The sequence below is a fragment of the Phacochoerus africanus genome, chromosome 2 (genome assembly GCF_016906955.1).
Source record: "Phacochoerus africanus isolate WHEZ1 chromosome 2, ROS_Pafr_v1, whole genome shotgun sequence".
NCBI classification, from domain to species: domain Eukaryota; kingdom Metazoa; phylum Chordata; class Mammalia; order Artiodactyla; family Suidae; genus Phacochoerus; species Phacochoerus africanus.
The window spans coordinates 149,862,674-149,884,938 of record NC_062545.1 but is presented as its reverse complement, the minus strand read 5'-3'; the positions used below and the strand labels follow the sequence as shown (position 1 = coordinate 149,884,938).

The 22,265-nt window shown below is 48.4% G+C and overlaps 1 protein-coding gene across 7 annotated transcripts in view; it reads right to left on the bottom strand.

Moving 5' to 3' along the window:
* The window catches only part of MBP (myelin basic protein), a 117,324-nt gene extending 95,291 nt beyond the window's left edge, over window positions 1-22,033 (bottom strand). For 2 of the 7 annotated variants that reach the window (XM_047766925.1, XM_047766926.1), the window contains exon 1: window positions 21,869-22,032. The gene's annotated coding sequence lies outside the window, so the exon portion shown is untranslated. Of the gene's footprint in view, window positions 1-11,153; window positions 11,234-21,602; window positions 21,728-21,868 lie in introns of those variants that run through there. The other 5 variants (XM_047766924.1, XM_047766922.1, XM_047766927.1 and 2 more) reach the window with 5 other exon arrangements.
* Between the last annotated feature and the right edge of the window lie 232 nt (window positions 22,034-22,265).

Genomic DNA, 22,265 nt, shown 5'->3' with positions numbered 1-22,265 from the left:
CACTGCTTCCAGAATTGTGTGAGCACAGAAACAGCAAGACCCAACCACCGCTGCTTATCAGACAGGCATCCCAAGAATCTGCAGAATTTGTGGGAAGATAAAGTTGGATAAAAAAGACACGTTCCTTATCTGTATTTTCCAACCCAAACTTTAGCAGCAAATTCATTACTTGTTTTCCCCAGAAAGACATAAAACGAGAATTTAGCCAAACCCACTCCACCCAGACCCCCATTCCCACTTGCATCCCTGGACCTGCATGATCCACCAGGGCCACCTCTACCATCACTTAGACCAGCCGCCTGGCCGCAGGTGACTAATCTTTAAGGACAGTTGCAAAATGTAATCATCCATGATCTATTCTTTTCAAAAGAATGTGTTAGGACCAGCTCCCTGTTGAACAGGGAACAGCTTTGCTTGAACGAGCGGTAAGAAAATGAATTGCCTTCAAAAAATAGGAAGGATTTCTAAAATATCACATATGCCTGAGTGAAAGGCAAGCTTTGTTCCCACATAGACACTCTCTGGCAAAGAGGGAGCTGCCTGGTATCTGAATCTTCCCAAAGTCTCCAGTATCACCGGGTATCTCCTTAGTGACTATGAAGGATGCGACGGCCCTCCCCCAGGCAGCACGGCGAGAAAGGAAGTGGCGTCTTATAGCATCACCTTCCAGGATGTGGGGTATGGCGAGTTGTCACTGGGTGGAGAGCACACTCCCAAGCACCTGAGGAGTGCAAACCCTTCCTGCCTCCGTGTTTCTTAAGTAGGAGCCAGGGCAGGTGGTAATGGGGCTGCAAGAACCCCAAGGGGAGGGAGACCTCAAAAAGTGTTGTGCTTCAAAGGACTTAGGTCAAGGTAGGGTGATGTGCTCTGGCAGATCCAAGACATGGTTCTAGCGGCGCCAAAAACATTGCTGACTGAGAAGAACCATGTGCACACCTCCTGTGTCACGACATCAGAAGGAAGAAACCGGTATTTTAAGATGTACGCTTTTAATAATGCAAGGTGAGGGATGGGGAGTTCGGGGTTGGTAGATGCGCACTGACATTTAGAATGGATAAGCAGTGAGGTCCTGCTGTACAGCACAAGGAACAATATCCAATCTCTTGGGATAGACCATGACGGAAACTTACATAAGAAAGGGAATGTACATATATGTATGAATGGGTCACTCTGCTGTACAGCAGAAATTGGCAACAACATTGTAAATCAACTCTAATAAAAAAGAAAAAAAAAGAATAAAAATCCAAGATGACCTTTGCAGCTAACATTAGCCTTTGATGCAATTCTATCATCCACCTTTCTGATTTATTTGCCTGAACTATCCTGAAAACACCTCTGGAGGGTTAACCTCTCAGGGAAAATGCAGGCTTGGGGCATATTGGTAGTTTGTTTGTAAGAATGCACAAAAAAAGGCAAAGACAGGACGTTGGTCTGAACAGTGGGAGTGGAGTGGGGGTCATTCTGAAGTTCCACCTCTCTGTGATCCTATTCTGGGTTCTAAGAAGTATTGGTAACTGGCACTACGAATGTAACACAGAGTAACGGCACATCAAACATTCCTGGATCCATCTCCCTGTTTAAGAAATAAGAAATGAGGAGTTCCCGTCGTGGCTTAGTGTTTAACGGATCTGACTGGGAACCATGAGGTTGTGGGTGCAATCCCTGGCCTTGCCGAGTGGGTTAAGGATCCAGCATTGCTGGGAGCTGTGGTGTAGGTTGCAGACGTGGCTTGGATCTGGTGTTCTTATGGCTATAGCTCCAATTAGACCCCTAGCCTGGGAACCTCCAGGTGTGGCCCTATAAAGACAAAAGACAAAAAAAGAAAAAGAAAAAGAAAAAGAAAAAAGAATTGGTGTAGTCGATGGTGGGGGGTAAAGTAGGAGGTTGGGATTAACAGATACATGCTATTGTATATATATATATTGGATCTGAAGTTGCTGTGGCTGTGGCTGGCAGCTGTAGCTCCGATTAGACCCCCTAGGATGGGAACTTCCATATGCTGCGGGTGGGGCCCTAAAAAGCAAAATTAAAAAAAGATAAATATATATAACTGAATCACTGGGTTGTATACCTGAAACTAACAAACTTTATAAATTATCTATATTTCAATATTTATATACAGTATACATAATTTATATATATATATAATATATCTGTAATTAAATAGTTACCTACACACACACAAAAAGAATTGGCATATTCAAAGCTAAACACAGGCAAAGTGGTTAACTTCTTTTCAAGTTGACGGTTTGGACTTTTGGGGTTTTTCCAGCCCTGACATGAAGAACCATCTATGTTCTACCATCGCTGATCTCACCTGGGCAGTCCCTCAAGCTCAGCATCCTCCAACCCCTTCTCCATCTCCCCCTCACCCTCTCAGTCATCACTGTTGCAGATATTAGGAAAATCCCAACACAATGTTCCCTCCATCCAGAAAACAAATCTCTCAGGAGTTACCTAAATCAGAATAGCATGGGAAGTGTAAATATTGGCGGGGGCGGGGGTTGCCTGTGGATAAAAGGAGACCTATTTTTGGACCCAGGACTTTGAAGCATAGCTGACCTAACATACGATGCTTGCACTGCTCCTGGAAGAGGAGATGTTTTTCCAACCCAGTGTGCCCTGACCAGAACTTTGTTATGCCTCAAAGCATAAGCTTGGGTTATACTTAGAAGGACTGTCTGTGAAATATTTCAATCAATATCAGATAAAAAATGTTATCACATAAATTAAATATTCTGTGTCCATCTACTGGACACAGAATAGATAGAAACAACAAAAGTCCAAGTCCAACTTTTGAGGGGATTCAAACTTTTCCCTCTTGTTTCAAATAAACAGAAAGAGAATCTATTTTATATGCATCATTTCCAGAAGGCAGATTCTAGCTTTAAATGCACAATTATGTACTGGCAGGAAAAGAGAGGCCAGAAAAACAAAGTGACAGTTCTTAGGTTAGGGCACCTCATGAGTGGGACTGCCAGTATTTGAGGTGCATGGTGTAGCCCAGCAGTGAACGACAGGCAGTGGTCTTGACTCTGTCCCCGCTCCAGGAAGAGAGAGGGGTTGGTGACAGAAGGCTGCCCTGACAGCTGGTCTGCGTAATCAGCTGAAAAGAACCATCTGCAGACAGAGGAGCTGGACTTTGGAAGTCATCCTGATTTCATTTCACTTTTGAAATTAATCAAATTGAGAGGGACGAAGAACAGCCAGCAAACATGTGGAAGGCGCCTGGGAGCCAGGCTGACCCGGAAGCACCTCCGGGAAATTAAGAAGCTTCTTGTGGAATAGAAAAGGAATGGGATGGGAGAGGAAGTGGAGGGCGGGGCAGGAGCAGGAAAGACTTTAGGTTTGTTTTTTGTTTTGTTTTTTTGTCTTTTTGCCTTTTCTAGGGCTGCTTCCCACAGCACATGGAGGTTCCCAGGCTAGGGGGTCTAATCAAAGCTGTAGCTGCCGGCCTACACCACAGCCACAGCTATGTGGGATCCGAGCCACGCCTGTAATCTACACCACAGCTCATGGCAACGCAGGATCCTTAACCCACTGAGCAAGGCCAGGGACCAAACGCACAACCTCACAGTTCCTAGTCAGATTCGTTAACCACTGCGCCACGACGGGAACTCCCAAGACTGTAGGTTATATGGGGCTGCCGCTTACCTCTTAGGTCCAAATTCAACCCCAGATGAGATTTCTAAACAGCCATTGGGATTACTGAAAATTTCCACACAGTCTTCACGATCATCCATACTTCGTGTTATCAAAGGGGGGAAAGTAAAGCCCATGAGTGAAAGGTAGTGAATATTCCGGAGTTGCTGAAGAGCAACTCAATGGTTTGGCCCTGTTTTCAACAGGCTAGCACTGCAGCTGAGATAGCTCAGTGTGGAGACTGGGAAGGAATCACGGATAAAACCCGCCTTGGGTGGACAGGAGTGTGTGTGAATGGGGAAGGCACTCAACCAACCCCTTTCTACTGCAAGCCCTACCTCTTAGAGTGTAATCTGGAGGGGAGACTTGGGGCCCCATCCAGACTCCTGCTGGGTGACCCAGGGCAAGTTACTCCACTTTTCTGAACCTCAGTTTCCCACCAAGTAGAAACAATAAAAGCCCCCTCACTGTGCTGTGGTGAGAATGAAATAGGGGCTGGTCAAGGTCGGGGTCAGGGTTGGCATCAGGGATGGGGTCAGGGTGGGCTCTAGGGCTGGTGGCTTTTGTCTTGCCTGTCCCTCACACCAGGTCCCAGGGTTGGTGGTGATCAGTTGAGAACATCTTCTGGCCAGCTAGCCCTCACCTATCGCAGGCATACCACAGAGACTTTTACGCGAGTTTCCAATGTGGACTCCATCTTAAACTGCCAAGGCCAAGGAGGAAGGGGAAAGAACACCAGTGCCTGAGGGGCCCAGCAGTGACACCCACAGCCCAGAAGCAACACTCCCTCCCGCCCCACCACAGCCGCCCTCACAGGAAGCAGCGACTCCTGCTGCTCCAGACTAGACCGCGTGGGCACGAGAAGAGAAAACACAGGAAGACTCAAGGCACAGGGGAGGCTGCAGACACTAACAGGCTACCTTGGCTATGTCTGAATGTGCACTTTTCACAGCAATGGGATTACTGTGAAATCCTCTGTTGCAACAGAGAGAGAAAGCCTGCATTCAAGACTCCAGGGTGGCTGCTCTGTAGCTGTGATCGCTCAGAGCATCCTACGTGCCCCCGCCCCCGCCCAAACACTCTGAAGCACGAGGCCATCACCGTGGGCAGTGTTGAGCGGCGGCCTGCAGGAAAGTCAGGGTGCTAACGCAAGGTCACACGCGTGATGTGCAGAGTTCATCACAGGAACTCACGGTACACTAGGCTCATTAGGAATCAACCTGTCTGGTTGTATTTCCACCCGAGCTCTAGGAAAAGGTCATGGGTGTATTAATCTCACAGATTTAGAGTTCTTTTGGCTTTGGTATCATGAGATCTTGTTGACTGTACAGTAGGGCTTTTTTCTCCCCTGGGGCCCATGTTCCCTGAAAGCAACCCTAAAATTAACGTTTCTGTGGAGATACAAGATTAATTTTACAGTGATTTATCTCCTAAGTTATGGCATTATAGGAACAACCCTGTACACTACTCCCATTTTACAGTTGAGAAACTCAAGTTTAGAAGACTCATGTAGCTATGAGTGTAATATCACATTTAAGAATATATTTTTGAGAGTTCCCATCATGGCTCAGTGGTTAACAAATCCGATTAGGAACCATGGGGTTGTGGGTTCAATCCCTGGCCTCACTCAGGGGGTTACGGGTCCAGTGTTGTCATGAACTGTGGTGTAGGTCGCAGATGCAGCTCGGATCTGGCATTGCTGTAGCTGTGGTGTAGGCCAGTGGCAACAGCTATGATTAGACCCCTAGCCTGGGAACCTCCATATGCCGCAGGTGAGGCCCTAGAAAAGACCAAAAAAAAAAAAAAGAATACATCTTAGGTAAAAATAAAGATCAGCTGGATAGTATATGCATTCTGAATATGTCTTATGTGGAAAAAAAGTGTTCTGGTTAGGTCTGAGATATCATCTGTTTCTAGATCATTAACCAACACAATAAAGAGAGGACTTTAAGAAGCAGCCTTGAGAAAACAGCTGAATTACACTCTCATTCTTTATAAACACCTCACATGGATATACCAGTTTAACAGGGAAAATGGCAGTGACTTTCTGAATTCCTAACCAATATCTTGCAACAATGTCTGGTGAAAAGTGTAGGCAATGAATTATTTGAATTTTAAATCCATACCTGCCAATAATTGCTCACTACAGAGCTTAGCAAATGTATTTTCCAGGCTTCTGATTTCTCGTCTGTAAAATCAGAGGTCATAGTACCTGCAGTGTGGCTGTAGCAGGTTCAGTAAGGTATTAGACCTAAAATGCCCTGGCCCCTAACAACACAGGTCAGCCTAACCTCCTCTTCCCTTCCTTAGAGAATGGTATGAGATGTTGCATATGGTGCCAGCTGCAGAATGAGACAAATAAGGGGTGAATTATGACCCTGAAAGGCTAATCATCCACATACATCTTAACTGTCAAAGTTCAACACTCTTGTAATAAAGCTGTTCAATTAATATATTGCTTCATACTCAGCAGAGAGCCAGAGGTGATCTGTCTTTCTCATCTGTCTTGGGCACAATTATTCATGTGCAGTGGTTCAGAGTCATTTTTTCTCTGTCCAATTTGCAGCTGTGTAGGTGTGAATATGGACAGTAAACACACCAGTGGGCTGTCATCTCTGTGGAGGGGCCGAGCTCCCCCTGGGTCACAGAGGAAGGTCAAGTGACAAACCTCAGAAGCTCTGAGCCACAGTTAACATTTAAAAAGCTACCCACTGGGAGTTCTCATCATGGCTCAGCGGGTTACCAGCCTGACTAGTATCCATGAGGATGCTGAGTTCAATCCCTGGCCTTGCTCAGTGGGTTAAGGATCCGGTGCTAACGTGACCTGTGGTGTAGGTCAGAGATGTGACTTGGATCCCCTATTGCTGTGGCTGTGGCATAGGCTGGCAGCTACAGCTCCGATTCGACCCCTAGCCTGGGAACTTCCATATGTCGCAAGTACAGCCCTAAAAAGCAAATAAATAAATAAATCCTACCCACTGGAATCCATGCACAGTCAACCCAGCCAAGAGAAGTACTAATATGTACTTAAGGCAGCAGAATTTAAAAACCCCACCAGGGTAGTAACTTTTGCTTTCTCTGCTTTTTAAAAATCACTAAAGCAATACGTTCAAAATTCCATGTACTTTGTCATTAACCATTAATGGAGTCATCGCTTTTTTCCCAGGCTTTAAAGGTCATTTCACTTGACTATTATTATTACTGTCGAAATTTGGACTTAATCTTTAGCTGGATCAAATGGCCCTCAGCCTCTAGTTCCTGGTGAGCTACATGCCAAAGAGGCCTCGTGGGCCCTTGGAATGGAATGTGCCAACCACCAGTGTTGGCTGAGGAGCCAGCAGGCCCTTAAGAGCACAGTTTGCGTTTGCAGGTGGCCTAATGCTACCTTCTAGAAGAATGAACAGTCAGGGAGAGATGCTTGTGGATCTGCACCAGCCAGAAGGGGCTGCTCTGTGCCCTGAACAGAGGGGAAGGAGAATGCAGGTGGATGGAGGAGCGAGGCGGGGTCCCAGGAATGGAAGAACTGAATGAGGTAAGAGAAGAGGAGATGTGAGCACTCGGAGGAGGACCCTCATTTCCTCTTTGAGGACACTAAATGTGACACGAAATCAGAGCTGCAGGCTGATCCCCAGGAGGGCCCCACTTCCCCCCAGAAAAGGAGCAACCTGCCAGTTACCCTGCAGCACCCTGCATCCCCAGCTGTTGATGGGATGGCTTCCTCAGAGCCACCCTCAGCCCTGTTCCCCCCTGGGGGGTTGGACCCTGCCCCTCCTCCCTGCAGACATCAGACCCACCCCACCACCCCAAAAGCTGGGCAGTGGTGGCACAGACTTGGAATGACAAGCAGTGTAACTCTGCTCCTTTGACCTTTAAAAGAAAACCCCGAGTGCGGACACGAGACAGCAACAAACACACCCACGAAATTAGACAGAAGAGCCCGAAAGAGGGAACAGAACAGAAGGAAGGGCACCCCCTCAGTATGTTGTTCTGCTCCCCACCCCCGCCCCCAGCCACATCCCCCATCTGCCTCCTCTCTCCACCAGGACCAGAGCGTTTATGCCTGGATTCTGTAGAAATTCATTTTTATTTCTCAGGCCAAAAACATTCTTGTTAACAGCCTGTGTTCAGAACACAGTAAACAGCTACCAGCACCACCAAAACGACAACCGCCCAGATACACACACATGCACATGTCACAGGTGAAAAGCAGGACCATTTTATGACTGGAATGGGGGAGGCACATTTAGAAATCACACTTCATTTAAGGAATACAGGTGACAGCAGGCCCCTGCCCACCCTCACACGTGCCCCACATGGACCACCCTGTCACATCGCCGGTCCCTTGAGGGTCTAAACAACAAATGCTACACTGAACTGGAAGAGCGAGTCTGCTTTACTGCCCCACCCCCTGGACCTCACAGACCTGATCACTGTTCTAGGAAAGCAATGGGGGCCTGGGCTGCTTCTGAGGGTGGGGCTCTGAGTGACCCCCCAGGCCCAGCATGGGGAGTGGGGGGCTTTCTGCAGTCCAGAAGCTGCAGTGCAGGGGCCAACTCACAGGACGATCAACCTTGAGCATTTGCCTCAACTCAGCCCCTGGCCTCTCCTTGTGAAGTGGGAACAACCCCCCTGCCCCCGAGCCCTGCGCCCAACAAGGGGGTGTGAGAGACAAACAGGACCACACCCCCCACGAAGATGCCTAAGAAATAGGAAAGCCTGAGGCGGATGAACTGAGACTGCTAACACACTTGCAGTTTGAACCTGAATTTTTCACATGGTGTCTGCAGGCCTTTAGTTTCTAAATGGTATGTTTAAGGCCTAAAGAAGGTCAGTGTCTTTCAGAAGGCAGTGATTTATTACCACGAGGTGGAGGCCTTATAATTTTATTTCTCCATCAAAATCAAGATGATCCAAAGTACCTTTTATGGGAAATAAATGAAAAATGAAAACATCCTGGCAGAGACTATTCACAATATCTTGCTTATCTGATATACCAGGACCACGCTGAAACTGTAATGATGTGTCTGAGTCATCCACATTCTCCAAAGCATAGCATCTGTGGTGAAATAATTTCTAATTTGACACCTATCATAGGATTCAAATGAGGTGTGGAACATACAAAGACGGCACAGGATGGACCTAAAGGACCAAAGAGAGGGGTGGAGAGGGGCAGCCTGGGTCAGAAAGACTGACTTCCTCCTCTCATCTGCCATAAGCAGCTGGTAGCCTCGGACAGGTCACCTGGTCTCCCCAAGGCCCATGTTCTGCCCTTCAGGGTGAATGAGGGGTTGGACCTGGGGGGCTGCACTGATTCCCACAGGGATGGTGTGGACCCCCTACGTCTGCCCCATAGCACCCCAGATCTTTAAAAATCAAGCCTTTCCTGACAAGGTTTAGAGAAGCTGCTGTACTGTGTTAGACACGCAGATGGCTGGGGGCCTGAAGCTGGGGGCCTGGTCCAAAGGAGACAGGACAAATGTCACTACCTGGGTGTCTGCTGGGTGTCGGAGTGAGCAGGGGAGCAGGACAGAGAAGCTGGATCCAGCATGCATGGACATACAGGCATACACTCACACGTATGCACGTGTGCACACATGAACACACAGGTGCACACTCACACCCATGCACACACGTGCATACAGGCACAAACAGAACACAGGTGGGCTTTGAGACCACCAGCTCCGTCCCTGAATCTCGACATCACCTCTGCCCAGAGTGAGTGTGAACCTGGGAAGGATGGTATGGCCAGCATGGCCCTGAGGATTATAAGGGACCGGTGGAGTGGCCCAGGCTCCCAAGAGCAGAGCTCAGGAGCCAGGAGGGTGGAGGGCTCCTCTAGGGGCAGGGTTCCTGGAAACAAAAGCCCCTGTTCTCAGAAAGAAGCAAGGACACCACAGAGGGGAAGTGTGGTTGCACCCCTGCTGCTGCCCCTGAGGAAGTAGGTGCCGACGGTGGGTGCCAAGCACAGAGGTAGTGGGCAGTCCCTCACTTGGGACTGAGGCATCAAAGGTGCAGAGCCCGAGGATTAGCATGCAGAGGGGAGGCCTGAGCACCCGACACAGGGCACCAGACACCAGGACATCGCCTGTCCACAGAGGCTAGCCCAGCAGTCTGGCCTGCACTTGGCCTTGCCTGTGGGCCCCCAGTGTTCGGGACAAACGCAGCCCTCCAGGGCAGCCAGGGCACACATCCTGGATGTAGGAAGACTTGTGATCAGATAAGCTGGCGTCTGCACTCAGCACACAGATGACTAGTTACAACAAGCCTGAGAAACACGGCACCGACAGATAGATAGAACCGGGGAGGCGGAGGTAGGGCTCTTCATGAATTAAGTACCTTTGCAAAGCACTGATTTACTGTGTCCAAATGTCAGACTAGAAACCTCTGGACCCAGGGCAGTCCACGCAGCATCTAATGCAGCGCCTGGCTTCTTGGAGAGCAGCAGCCTGGTTACCTGGTTACCGACCTGGTTATTAGTGCAGATGTGCTGCATGTACCAGGGTCTCAATAGACCGCCAGGCTGAGCGCTGTACAGAGGCCTCAGCTTGATGTTTTTCTTCCTCTCGTGAAGCCCACAGTGCGATTTGGGTCTGGGCTGCACCTGCTTTGAGGGGTGAATGAACACGTACACTCTCCTTCCTCCCTGCATGTTTACAGCCACTTCCTGGGGCCTCCGTCACCAGGACGTCTGCGGTGAGTCACGAAGCCCGCATCAGATGGAGATTCATCTAAGAGAAGGATGGGGAAGTGGCCAAGTTTGGACTCATCACTCTTCAGAATCGCTTCGGGTCAAGGGCCTGGTGGTAAGTAACCAGTTCCACTGGCAGAGCTCAGGCTCACAGCTCTGGATTCAGTACGTTTTCCAAGTGCTTCTTCATCACGGGTCATGAAAGCAAAGGAATTTAAGGCTCAGAGATTTAGGGCTCTCTGATGACTGTATCACGTCAACCCAACAGAATGACATCTGGGACTTTTCTACCTTCACCAACATATGTGGTTTCTTAAAAAAATGGTGTGAAACTTTGTCCAGATTTTTATCTACCTTTACATTAAAATGCATTTTTTAAAATTATTGTTATTTTTGTCTTTTTGCTTTTTCTAGGGCTGCTCCCGTGGCATATGGAGGTTCCCAGGCTAGGGGTCGCATTGGAGCTGTAGCCGCCAGCCTACGCCAGAGCCACAGCAACTCGGGATCCGAGCCGTGTCTGCGACCCACACCACAGCTCATGGCAACGCTGAATCCTTAACCCACCGAGCAAGGCCAGGGATCGAACCCGCCACCTCATGGTTCCTAGTCGGATTCGTTAACCACTGAGCCACGACGGGAACTCCTAAAATGTACTTAAAGTTCCCATTACACGCTTTATTTTGGTGTTGCTCATGCTATGTAAAAAAGGTCTAGTTAAATATATTTTATATGTATATATTACACACACACACACACACACACACACACACACACATTGGTGTTGGGACTATTATATAATGTGGCTGTAAACACGACATCTTACCACATTTTCAGAATGGCTGTCTGTCAGGCTGGCACCTTTATGTCCTACTTCCCCTTCACATAACAATCTCCATACACTGTCTGAAATGAACAAGACAAATTTTCCATATCTAGTTTAACTCCTTCTCTCTTCACAAATGTCTTGACATCCAGCAATAATAACAGAATAAGAGAATCACTGTCTCCCTTTTAAAACCACAGCATCTTCCATACAGCAGCATAAAATGATGCGTGGAGGCTAGAGATGCATTAAGCCTGGCTCTGAAATATAATTTATCTTGTTCATGTTTCTAGGCAGATGATTGCAACTTGTGATTCCACTTCATAAATCCCTTGTCTCAGCTATTCCAAGGCTATTAACATTTTCAGACGTCTGAAAAAAACAAAATAAAAACAACCAAAGTACATCCTGTGCCACCCCCCCAAGCCCCAAGTAAGAGAAATCTAGCTCCTGAAATATGAGAATCATTTTTCGTTATTTCATTAAGTTCCTGTTTTAGCTGGTCTTTTAAGGCAATGCAGTGAGTGGAATTAGGCCCACGTTCTTCTGATTGTGAAGCACAGACTGGGGCAAGTGACTTCTGCAAAATTCAGGCTCTGCTGTGCAAGTCAGTTAGATAGATGGTGATGATTAGGGTTAGTGGAACCTGCCCTCTGTGGATGCAGCAAATACCACCCCTCTGCACTGAGACGTGAGACAGGGAAAACCTATTTTAGGTTTCCCAGAATCTGAGCGTGGAACAGAACACTTAACCTCTTGCAACTACATGGGATCAGAACCCGAGACCAGAGCCACTACTGTGAAAAGCTGTGTGTTGGGTGGGGGGGCTGCAGGTGGGGGAGGTGACATCCTGGAATCAAGGTGAGGGAACAGGAATTCCAGGAACTACTGGTGGTGATATGGAGCCAGAAATTCCAGCAAGAACCAAGAGAATTCCCAGACAGGCCACTGGGGGAGGGAGGTGCCTATTGAGCACAGGCAAACCTACTCAATAGTTTGTAATAAGCTATATGGAAAAAAGAATGGATGTTTTATGACTGATTCATTTTGCTGTACACCTGAAACAAGTACAACATTATAAATCAACTACACTTCAATAAAATCAAATTTAAAAAAAAGGAATTAATAGCTTTTGTGTCCCCTCCCCTCTGCCAGGCACCGCCCTCACCAGGATCCTGCATTTTGCTTGCACATACTATAGGGTGTTTAGCAAACGCTGTGTCTTGGGAAACCTATCTGTGCGCCCCCCCCCCCCAGTTCCCTAGTGACATGAAGCAGTACTTTGGGGCAAGAGCTGCATCTGTTTTATGTGGTGCCTGGAAAGGCATGTCTTCTGCACATCCTGGAGAATCGGGAAATTTTAAAAAAATCAATTGCACGTTGGCTCTATCTGGGAAGCTGGCAGCACAGCTCTAGATTTTCTCCTTTCATAGTAAGTTTAGCAAAAATGCTAGGCTCCAACTATACAAGAAACTGGATGAAGATGAATATCCAGAAATATTCCTTGTCAGATATGCCAGCACCCAGGAAAAGCAGGAGAGGGAACGTAATCCTCTAAATGGAGAGAGTGTCAAAAATAAACCACAGAAATAAGAACATATTGTCAATATAGAACGTTATTTCCCATGAGTCATTCTTTCTAACGTAAAGTCAGTTTATCATGAAATACGAAGAATTTCTTGACGGGGTGAGAGCTGTGCTGTAAGTGCGCAGGTACAATTAGGTAAATCTAGGTCACCACACACCCTGGGGACTCAAGCCCATTTTCTTTGCTTACTGAGCATTGGGCCTTATCACTTGGGGTTTGTTACAATATACATTCCTGGGCAGGGACCCCAAGACTTCAGTGTGGGGTCCAGAGACCGGGGCCTAGGGCTCTGCATTTCATGAGAATCCTGGACGATATGCATGTTGGTGGCTGACAGAACCCCAGGGGGATCATCAGTCATCATTTCTTCCCGGACCCGGCGTTGGGTATCCCGCCCCCCACTTCATCTCGGTTGGGCTGGTGGCTGATATGGGGGGACTGGGAGTCCACCCAGTCTTTGCTGGAGGGGCTGCCCTTGCACCTGGCTTTTTGCTTCTGACCACAGGGCTGCCATGACAGCAGGGGTGGGCAGGATGTGGCCTGAGGGAGATCCTCTGTTGCCTGACACCCCAAAAGGTGGGGCCAACACTTGCAAGCTCTGCAATCAGCACAAGACCAGCAGGAGCCCTCTGTTACTTAAAACATCAAGGGCAAGGATGGGGCCACTGGGCCCCCCACCCTCTCTGACGGAAGTCAAACCCTCCCCAACCCCTGTCCCGTCTCCCAAGAGACAAGAGGAAGTTTGCTGCCGAGGTCCTTCTCTGAAATACACACTTCAGAAAACCAAATGGCAGGGAGGCATGTCCTACCAGGGGCTCTGCCTGCCTTTCCAGCCAAAACCTTAGGGACATCTCACTCCAGCCAGAGCTGCTGGTGGTGGGTCTGGAAGACCTCAGGGTCCCCTGAGCCTCAGCCCTCACTAGCTGGGAACCCCCATGCTTGGGTATTGCCTGCAGAGCCTACAGGTGTGGGGCTGGGCCTGGCGCTCCCCCGTGTAGCTTGAGGGCCTGTCAGGGTTGACCAACGCTGGCCAACAATCAAAACGAAACCTGATGTACAATGCAATAAAGTCAACTCTCTTTCAAAAGAAGCATCATCGACACCAGTCACTATTTTCTAGATGGTCTTAACAATGGGGAGATACAAACCAAAGAAAAGCTCCATTTACGTAACTGCTATTAAAAACCTGTGCTTTCAGTAACACATACTGAATGGCTCTTGCAACTATTTTTGGGTTTTAAAATTTAGAACACATACTAAGGAGAAGCCTCACATCCTTAAGAAAAGCTGCCAAGGGACTCTGAACAGAAACTCATTTCCTGTAACAAGCCGCAGCTTCGGGCCTCCGAGAAACTCCCTCACACCCTGGAGGGTGTCACCCCCTCACCAGCTACCGACTGACACTTTTCAAAACCAGCATCTGATGTGATGTGTCGCATCACCATTAAGAGACATGCTTATGTCCTCGCATTGTCTCATGTCTATTCTTCCCTTTTAAAATGGGCTTTAAAAAAAAAACAAAAAAACAAAAAGCCCCTGGTAAGACACTTCCCCAAGAGGTGGAGGCCCTCCCGCTCCATGGGGATCCTGGTGATGTCTGTCCCCCCAGCCTCCCAGTCACCCTCCAAATCGTGCAACGTCCTCATCCTGTTACCGGCAGGGAAATGTGAGTTCCCAGGGCTTGGCAGACCTCTGGGGTCGTGGAAGCCCAGTTCGTCCTCCACTCCGTCTGCGACACGTACGACGGCCAGTAGTGCTCGCCCTGTACCCCGAGGTCCCAGAACACATTTCCAAGCCCAGTCGTCCCCACACCTGTCTCAGACCTCACTTTTTTGAGTCACTGTCTCCTGGTAGACAGCAGGCCACCCTCCAGGCCCCCAGACAGCCCCAGGCCTCGTCCCCATGCTGGCTGAACCAAGTACTGGGGACTAATCAGAAATCCTGGACCTCTAGCCTGGGAACCTCCATATGTTGCGGGTGTGGCCCTAAAAAGCAAAGCAAAACAAGGGAGTTCCCGTCGTGGTGCAGTGGTTAACGAACCTGACTAGGAACCATGAGGTTGCGGGTTCAGTCCCTGCCCTTGCTCAGTGGGTTAACGATCCGGCGTTGCCGTGAGCTGTGGTGTAGGTTGCAGACGCGGCTTGGATCCCGCATTGCTATGGCTCTGGCATAGGCTGGTGGCTACAGCTCTGATTCGACCCCTAGCCTTGGAATCTCCATATGCTGCGAGAGCGGCCCAAGAAAATGGCAAAAAGACAAAAAATAATAATAATTAACAAAAAAAGCAAAGCAAAACAAAACAAAACAAAGAACCCCCACAAAAACCCAGGCCTGATGGCCATGCTTATCCACTCGGGGGACTCGGGAAAAATCCAGGCAGCAAAGAAGGAAAAACAGCTGGATCCCAAAGCATGATTTCCCTCCCATCCTCCAAGTTTATGCAGATGTAAAGGGTTCTTGGAAGAAAGGGAGCAGACTCCATGCTGAATTCCCAGGCTGAGTGTCCTTCCCCGCCCCCAGTCTTAGCCTTGGCACCGCCTCTGCTGAGGTCGGTCTACTTATCTTCACTTCCAGTTTTCCTACTTGTACTCCTTTTACACATGACTGTCTTCTTCCTTTCTCTTGCCTTTACCTAATTTTAGTAACTTCACCCCAACCTATTTCCAGGTTCTTCTTTGAGGCTATTCACCTGCCCAGCTTTCCCATCATTTCATTATCTTTAGTGTCATTCCCCCGCCCCCAAATAAGCATCGGCTTACTTATTTGTAATATAAATGATTGATTATGACAAATGGTACAGAAAATGATTCATGGCTGGTTTAGTTTCCTTTGAAAAAAGTGACATATTCTCTTCTTTGTCTAAAATCCTAAAATATGTTTCAAATTAAAGCAAACTCCCTTCCTTTCGTACAAACCCCTCCCTCCCTTGACACAGGTAAGCAGCTTCCCGGGGCTGGCAGACAGCCCGATTTGCATGATTTCTGTATTTATTACATCTGCATGTAATCACAGCATGTAGTGTTCTTTTGTGTATTTAAAAGTTTTCAATAAACAGAATGATGCTATATTTATTCATGTGCAGCTTGGCTGTTTTCCACTCAATGCTATTGCTTTGATTTTGACCTGTGCTGCCACCTGACCAACACCATGCAGAGCCTAAGCAGAGCTCAGGCTTGAATTTCAGCTCTCTCACTCACTAGGAGCCATCAGCCATTGAACCTTAACCATATTTTGTTCATTTTTTCACCTGATCTTAGACACATTCAATCTTGATTTAATAAACATTAAAACAGTTTGGGGAAAAAAAAAATACATGGGCAAAGCCAGGGTAGTGCCAAGAGGGAAATTTATAGGGCTAAAATGCTGACATGGAAAGGAAGAAAGGTCTCAACTCAATAATCTGAGGTTTAACCTATGAAACTTTTATAAAAAAGGCTAAATATATCCGAAGAAAGTAGAAGGAAGGAACTAGTAAAGAACAGAAACCAGTGAAACCAAAAGCAGGAGAACAACAGAGAAAAGATAATCCTTCCTCTCTAGAATTGCTTTAGATTCTTTGTCAAAGATTGTGTCCATATATGTGTGTGCGTCTATCTCTGGGTTCCCTGGTCCGTCCCCTTGACGGAGGTGTCTGTCTCTCCACAAGGACACCCTGTCCTCGTTACTGTGGCCGGAGGGTAAACCTTACCACCAGGGAGAGCAATTCCCCCCACTTCTTCCTTCCCTGTCAAAGTCCTGTTAGCTGTTCGAGCTCCCACGTCAATCCATACATTTGAGAATAAGCTTGTCTGTGTCTACAAAACCCTTGGTGGAATTTTGATAGGAATTTCATCAGATCTATAGACATACTTGGGGAGAATGAACAGTTTTACTGTGTGGGATCTTCCATGCCATGATCACAGGTTGACCTTTTGTTTCTTTCATCGGTGTTTCGTCTTTTTAAGCACACAGATTCTGACTCAGCGGGGTGTTTTTAGGGTATACCTAAGTATGTCCTTTGCTTTGGAGTCATTTTAAATGGCGTCATATTTTAGCTTCAGTTTCTACATGTTTGTTGTTGGTAGATACCAATGTAGAAGGCTTTTGTGTGTTGATGTGTGTCCTGAGGCCTTGGTGAACTTCCTCACTAAGTCCAGGAGATGTTGGGGTTAGACTTCTTGTGACAGGAAGTCTAACCTCTTGCAGACACTCGTGCATCTGTAAATGGGAAAGTATTGTTTCTTCCTTTCCAATCTCTATCCTTTTAATTTTTTAATTATTTTTTCCTTTTTTGTCTTTTTAGGGCCGCATGCACAGCATACAGAGGAGTTGAGTTGGAGGTACAGCTGCTGGCCTACACCAAACAGCCATGGACCAATGTCACACTCCTAAGTAGGAACAAAACCCAAACAAAACCAAAATCCTCTACCCAAACCTCTCCCCTTGTACAAAAATTAACACAAAATGGAGAACAGACTTCAGTGTAAAGCATATAAATATAAAACTTGTACAGGGGAAAAAAAAACAGGAGAAAATCTTCCAGACTCAGGTTAGGTGAAGGGTTCTTGTATTTTTACACCCACTCACAGACCATAAAAGGAAAAAAATTAGTAAACTGGATCTCATTGAAATAAAAAACATTCTCTCTGCAAAAGACCCTGTGGAGAAGCTGAAGACAAGCTGAACTGACAGATTAACGGCAAACCACTGGGACTGTTATCTTGAACATACAAGGAATTAACAAGACCAAATAATCCAATTAGGAAACGGGCAAAGACAAGATCAAGCCGCTCACCTGTGGATATACAGATGGCAGACGCACATGTGAAAAGACTGGCATCTTTGCCCACGAGGGAAAAGCAGATGAAAATCACACTGAAGCATCTTTGCACACCTGCTAGAACAGCTCAAATGAAGCAATGACAATGCCAGATGCTATCCTGGAGATCCCAGATCACTCGCACCTGCTGGGGGGATGTAAAATGGTCCAGCCATTCCGGAAAAGAGTGGGGCACTTTCTTATAAAATGGAACATGCTTTCAGGATATGACTCAGCAATGGAGCTCCTGGGCATTTATCCCAGAGAAATGAAAACTATGTTCACAAGAAACCGTGTATAAGGATGATCACAACAGCTTTACTCAAATAGCCCCAAACTGGAAACCCTCAAAGGGTGAATGGTTAAAACCAAAAAACTATGGAGGGCAGAGCATCGATTCCAAGACACAAAAGAATGAGCTGCTAATACACTCAAGAACTTGGAGAATTTCATTTAGAGAAAAAAGCTAATCAAAAAAGGGTGCATATTGCATGGGTCCCTTTATATAGCATTCAAAAAGTTATGAAATTATAGAAAATGAGGAACAGATCAGTGGTTGCCAAGGGTGTAGGGAGGGGGAAGGGGGAAGTTGGCTGTGGCCATAAAGGGCAGCCTGTAATGGAACTGTCCTACCTGTGGGTGGTCGCACAATTCTACACACGTGAGAAAATTACATAAAACTACACACAGACACATGGGAGCACATAAGCTGGTGAAATCTGAAATCCCAACATGCTTGATGGGTTCTCAGTGTTAATTTCCCGGTTGTGATTCGGACTAGAGTTTTGCAAGACGTTACTATATGGATCACTCAGTATTATTTTTCACAATTGCACGTGAATCTACATTTATCTCAAAATTTTAAAAAAAATGTTAATTGCTTCCATGAGCAACCTTTGCATATGCCTTAGGCACTCAGACCAGGCTCTCTTTGGAGGCTACACTTAGGAGTGAAACCATGAGGTCATAGGGAATATCCATCTTCAGCTTTTATGGCTTATTCTCTAAGGTGTCTGGTCCTGTTTGCATTCTACTCACGATCAAGAGAGTTCTCACTTCTCTAAATCTTCCCCAACCCTCAATACAATCAGAACTTAATTTTTTTCACCAGCACGAGGGATATGAACAATTATCTCATCGATGTTGTGATTTTCAATTTCCTGAGAACTAGTGGGTTAAGCATCTTTTCATGTCTTACTAGACCAGCCTAGTCACTCACATCTTTTTCTTCTAGGTGGTTTGTTGTGTTTTGCTGAATTTGAGAATGTTTTATACATCCCAGATACCTCACCTAAGTCTGTTTACCTTCATTCTCTAGGCATCCATCTATTTTTTTTTTTTTTAAATAACAGAGCTTCACATCTACTCTGGTATTCACAGAGTTCAGATGTATAGTTATGAATTTTTAAATTATTGACATGAAAGTGGTTCTGCCTTTGGACGAGGCCTCAGCTCACACCTGAGAGCTCCAGCCTCCTACCTGGGCAGCCTCTCCAGCCCTAATTCCTCACGATCCATCTCTCATGTGTATCTCCCACTGGCTCTGTCTCTCTGGCTAAAGCCTGGTGGCTGCATGTTAAGGTGGAGACTGGAAATCTGCTCATCCAGCCTCTCTGCCCAGCAGGACCATCAGGGTCTCTGCTGACAATTACTGCGCATTAAATCCAGCTCCTAGGGCCCCCAACTCAGGCTGATTTAAGCTTCCTTCCGTGGCTCCAAGGGACCAATAGAAGTGTCCTCCTTTATGTAGTGCTTAATGACTACTTACTAAAAATCGTACCAAGGAATTAGGAAACTGACTCTCCTTACTGACAACTTCACTGAGGAAGTTAGGACAGGGTGACTAAAAGAGATGTGACAGTCCAATCATCCTGTAGAGGAAGCATATTTTGTTGGGTGTGGCCACTCAGGAGCAGTGGAATTTTAAAAAGACAGAAACCGAAGGCAGCTCTGTGAGGTTTGCAAGGTGTCCTGTCAGTCTGCAGGGCAGCAAAGAGGGGCTGGTGGCAGGATCCTGGAACTTAGTCCTGTAGGCACCTGTGAGTCTCTGTGCCTTGGTTTCCTAGTCAGTGAAAATGAGAGTAGGAGTTCCCTGGTGACTTAGCTGCTTAGGACTTGGCATTGTCACTGATGCGGCATGGGTTCAATCCCTGGCCCAAGAACTTCCACATGCCACAGGCATTGCCCCCCCCACCAAATGAAGATAATAATAGGGTAGTTATATCAAAGGAGGGTATCCCCTGGCATCAGGATGATTCATCAGGTGAAATATCATTTTCAGAAGACAGCTGGCAATTTGTAAGTGGTCAAAAATGCTACCTGGGTACAGAAATGGTTGTCAATTTTTTAAAGAACCTAGAAAACTAAAAGTTCAACATACCTCCAATTAGCATTTAGAAATTCAGAAGGAAATAGAAAAAAATCACCAAAAAGACTGGTCTCTACTCTTTTCCACCTTCAGCAAGTGCCTTTCATCAGGGCACATGGTCGAGGCCATCCCCCACCAAAGCTAGGCTGAAGTGATTCCATGTCAATCACAGAACAAATAACTTTTCTAAATGCTCTTCTCTTTGGACAGAAATACTATACTTTAGAAAGATTTTTAAGGTGCATTTGAACCAAACAGTTTTTGTTCAACCCTGGTTAATAAAGGTACTCAGTTAAATCCTAGGGAGTTACTGTTAACCATTTTATGGCAATTTTTAACTGGATTTCCTCCCTTCAGGTTTTGATCTATCCCACTTAAAAAAAAATGCAGCTACCAACGAGCACCCGTGGCCTGGGAGGAACGCCGCGGGGTCGTAAGGCTTCTGCCCCTTGCAGGTCATTTGGCCCATCCTTTCCTGAAGATCTGCTTTGACTCCTGTTGGCTCCACACCTGGGTCCCCATGTCCCAGGAGGCCCTCAGCACTCTCATGTGGCCTACCAGGGAGCAGAGGTACAGGCCTGAGCCCAATTTAGGGAGGTCCCTAACTTGCAGGCCACTCTGTAAAACATCCCCCTGAGCCGGTGGGCTAAAAATCTTCTCCAAAAGCCATAGGTCTTAAATAGGATGCACCCTAAAATCCCCTTCCTAGGAAAAACTCTCTTTCTAGGCCAGGTGTTCATGTCCATGTCAGGACAGCCAGCGGCCCCCCCCCCCACCATGTTTATACCCCTCCCAACACATCCCAGCTGCTGCACGTGCCCTCCACGGAGGCAGAGAAAAACTGCACACATGCTGTTGATTCTCACATTGCCGCAATTGGAAAACAGAGGATGGGGAACCGAAACACTCCTATTTCCTACCGGAGTCCCACTGAGTCCCAAAGAAACTGAAAGGGTTTCCCAAATCTCACTCCGCCTTCCAAACGGGAGAGAGAAAGTAGCCCCTAAGAGAAAGCAGCTGGTGTCACCGGTATCCCGCAGGACCTAGAATCACCTAGGAGTCAGTAGAACCTTGCAGCACACACAGCACCCTCAGAGCCAGCCCACCCGGCGACGGGCCCAGAGGGGCTTCACGCGGGACAGGGGGATCGTGCCGCGCGCAGGTGCGCGCAGGTGGGGTACCGCCCGGCGCAGGTGGGCTCAGGCAGCTCAGCCAGGCCAGGCCTCCCAAAGGCGGAAGCAGGGCGAGTAGCCTGTCACCGCCCTCCGCGCTCAAAGGAAACTGGTTTTCGTCTGGAAACGGCGGGAGGGTGAGGTCGTCTGCCCGGCTCCAGGTGTGTCTTTAAGAAGCACTTTAAGCCTGCGGGTATCCCCCGCCTGCTCGAAAGCTCACCACCAGCACCCATCCCCGCAACGCCCAGGGCGGCATCTTTGACCTTCGTCACCTCCCTCCGAAACTCCACCCCCACCCCCTCCCACACTCTTGAGACCCCAGCCACGGGAGCCCACATCTGGACACTCATCCGGGACAGCCCCGCTGCTCTGGAGCGCGTCTACACCCGCACCCACCCCCCGCCCCGGCGGCCCCTGGGCTGCCACCTGCCGCCACCTGCGCCGCCGTCCAGGGCAACCCCGGGCCCGGGTCCCCGCTCCGAGGGCGCTGACAAAGGCGCTTGCCCACCCAAGAGTCACCCACCGCGCTGAGCTTGGTGCTCCTAGGCCGAGGGCGCCGCGGGATCCAGGCCGCCTTCCCGCCGCCCCGGCCCCAGGAGCGCGGGGTCCCAGGACTCCGCCTTCCGGGTCAGGGACGCGGGCCGCCGGGGCCAGAGGCTCGTCCTCGCTGGCGCGCTGCAGAGGCGACTGACGGCGGCTGCTCGGGGGCCGAGCGCCCCGCCTCCCTCCCCCGCCTCCCGGGCTGCCTGCGAGCCAGGTAAACACGCCGCCCCGGGCCCAGCCGCCAACCTGCCGCCCGCTGGCCAGGTCCACGTCCCGACGCCTCCGCCACGAGGGCTCCGGGCACACGCGGGAGGCGGCCTCGGAGTTTGCCCGGGACTGAACTCGGGCTCTTTGCGCCTCCGCGTGTGGCGGAGCCTACGAACCACCCCGCCCGACCGTGCTGGGAGGGACTGCGGTAGTTTAGGCTCCACGCCCCATACCACGGCCGCCGTGGCCGCTGGCCAGAATCTACTTCCCCGCCTCGGGGTGCAGGGCACTCCGCAAAACCTGGCCCCTTGGGAACACCAGGGTGGCGTTGGTGCAGCACCGCTCACAGGTAGGGTTCCTCTGGAGAGCGCATGCTTCCCGAAGGAGGCTGGCGAAGAGGCCTCAAAGTAGACCAGAAAACGCACAGAAGGAGCGG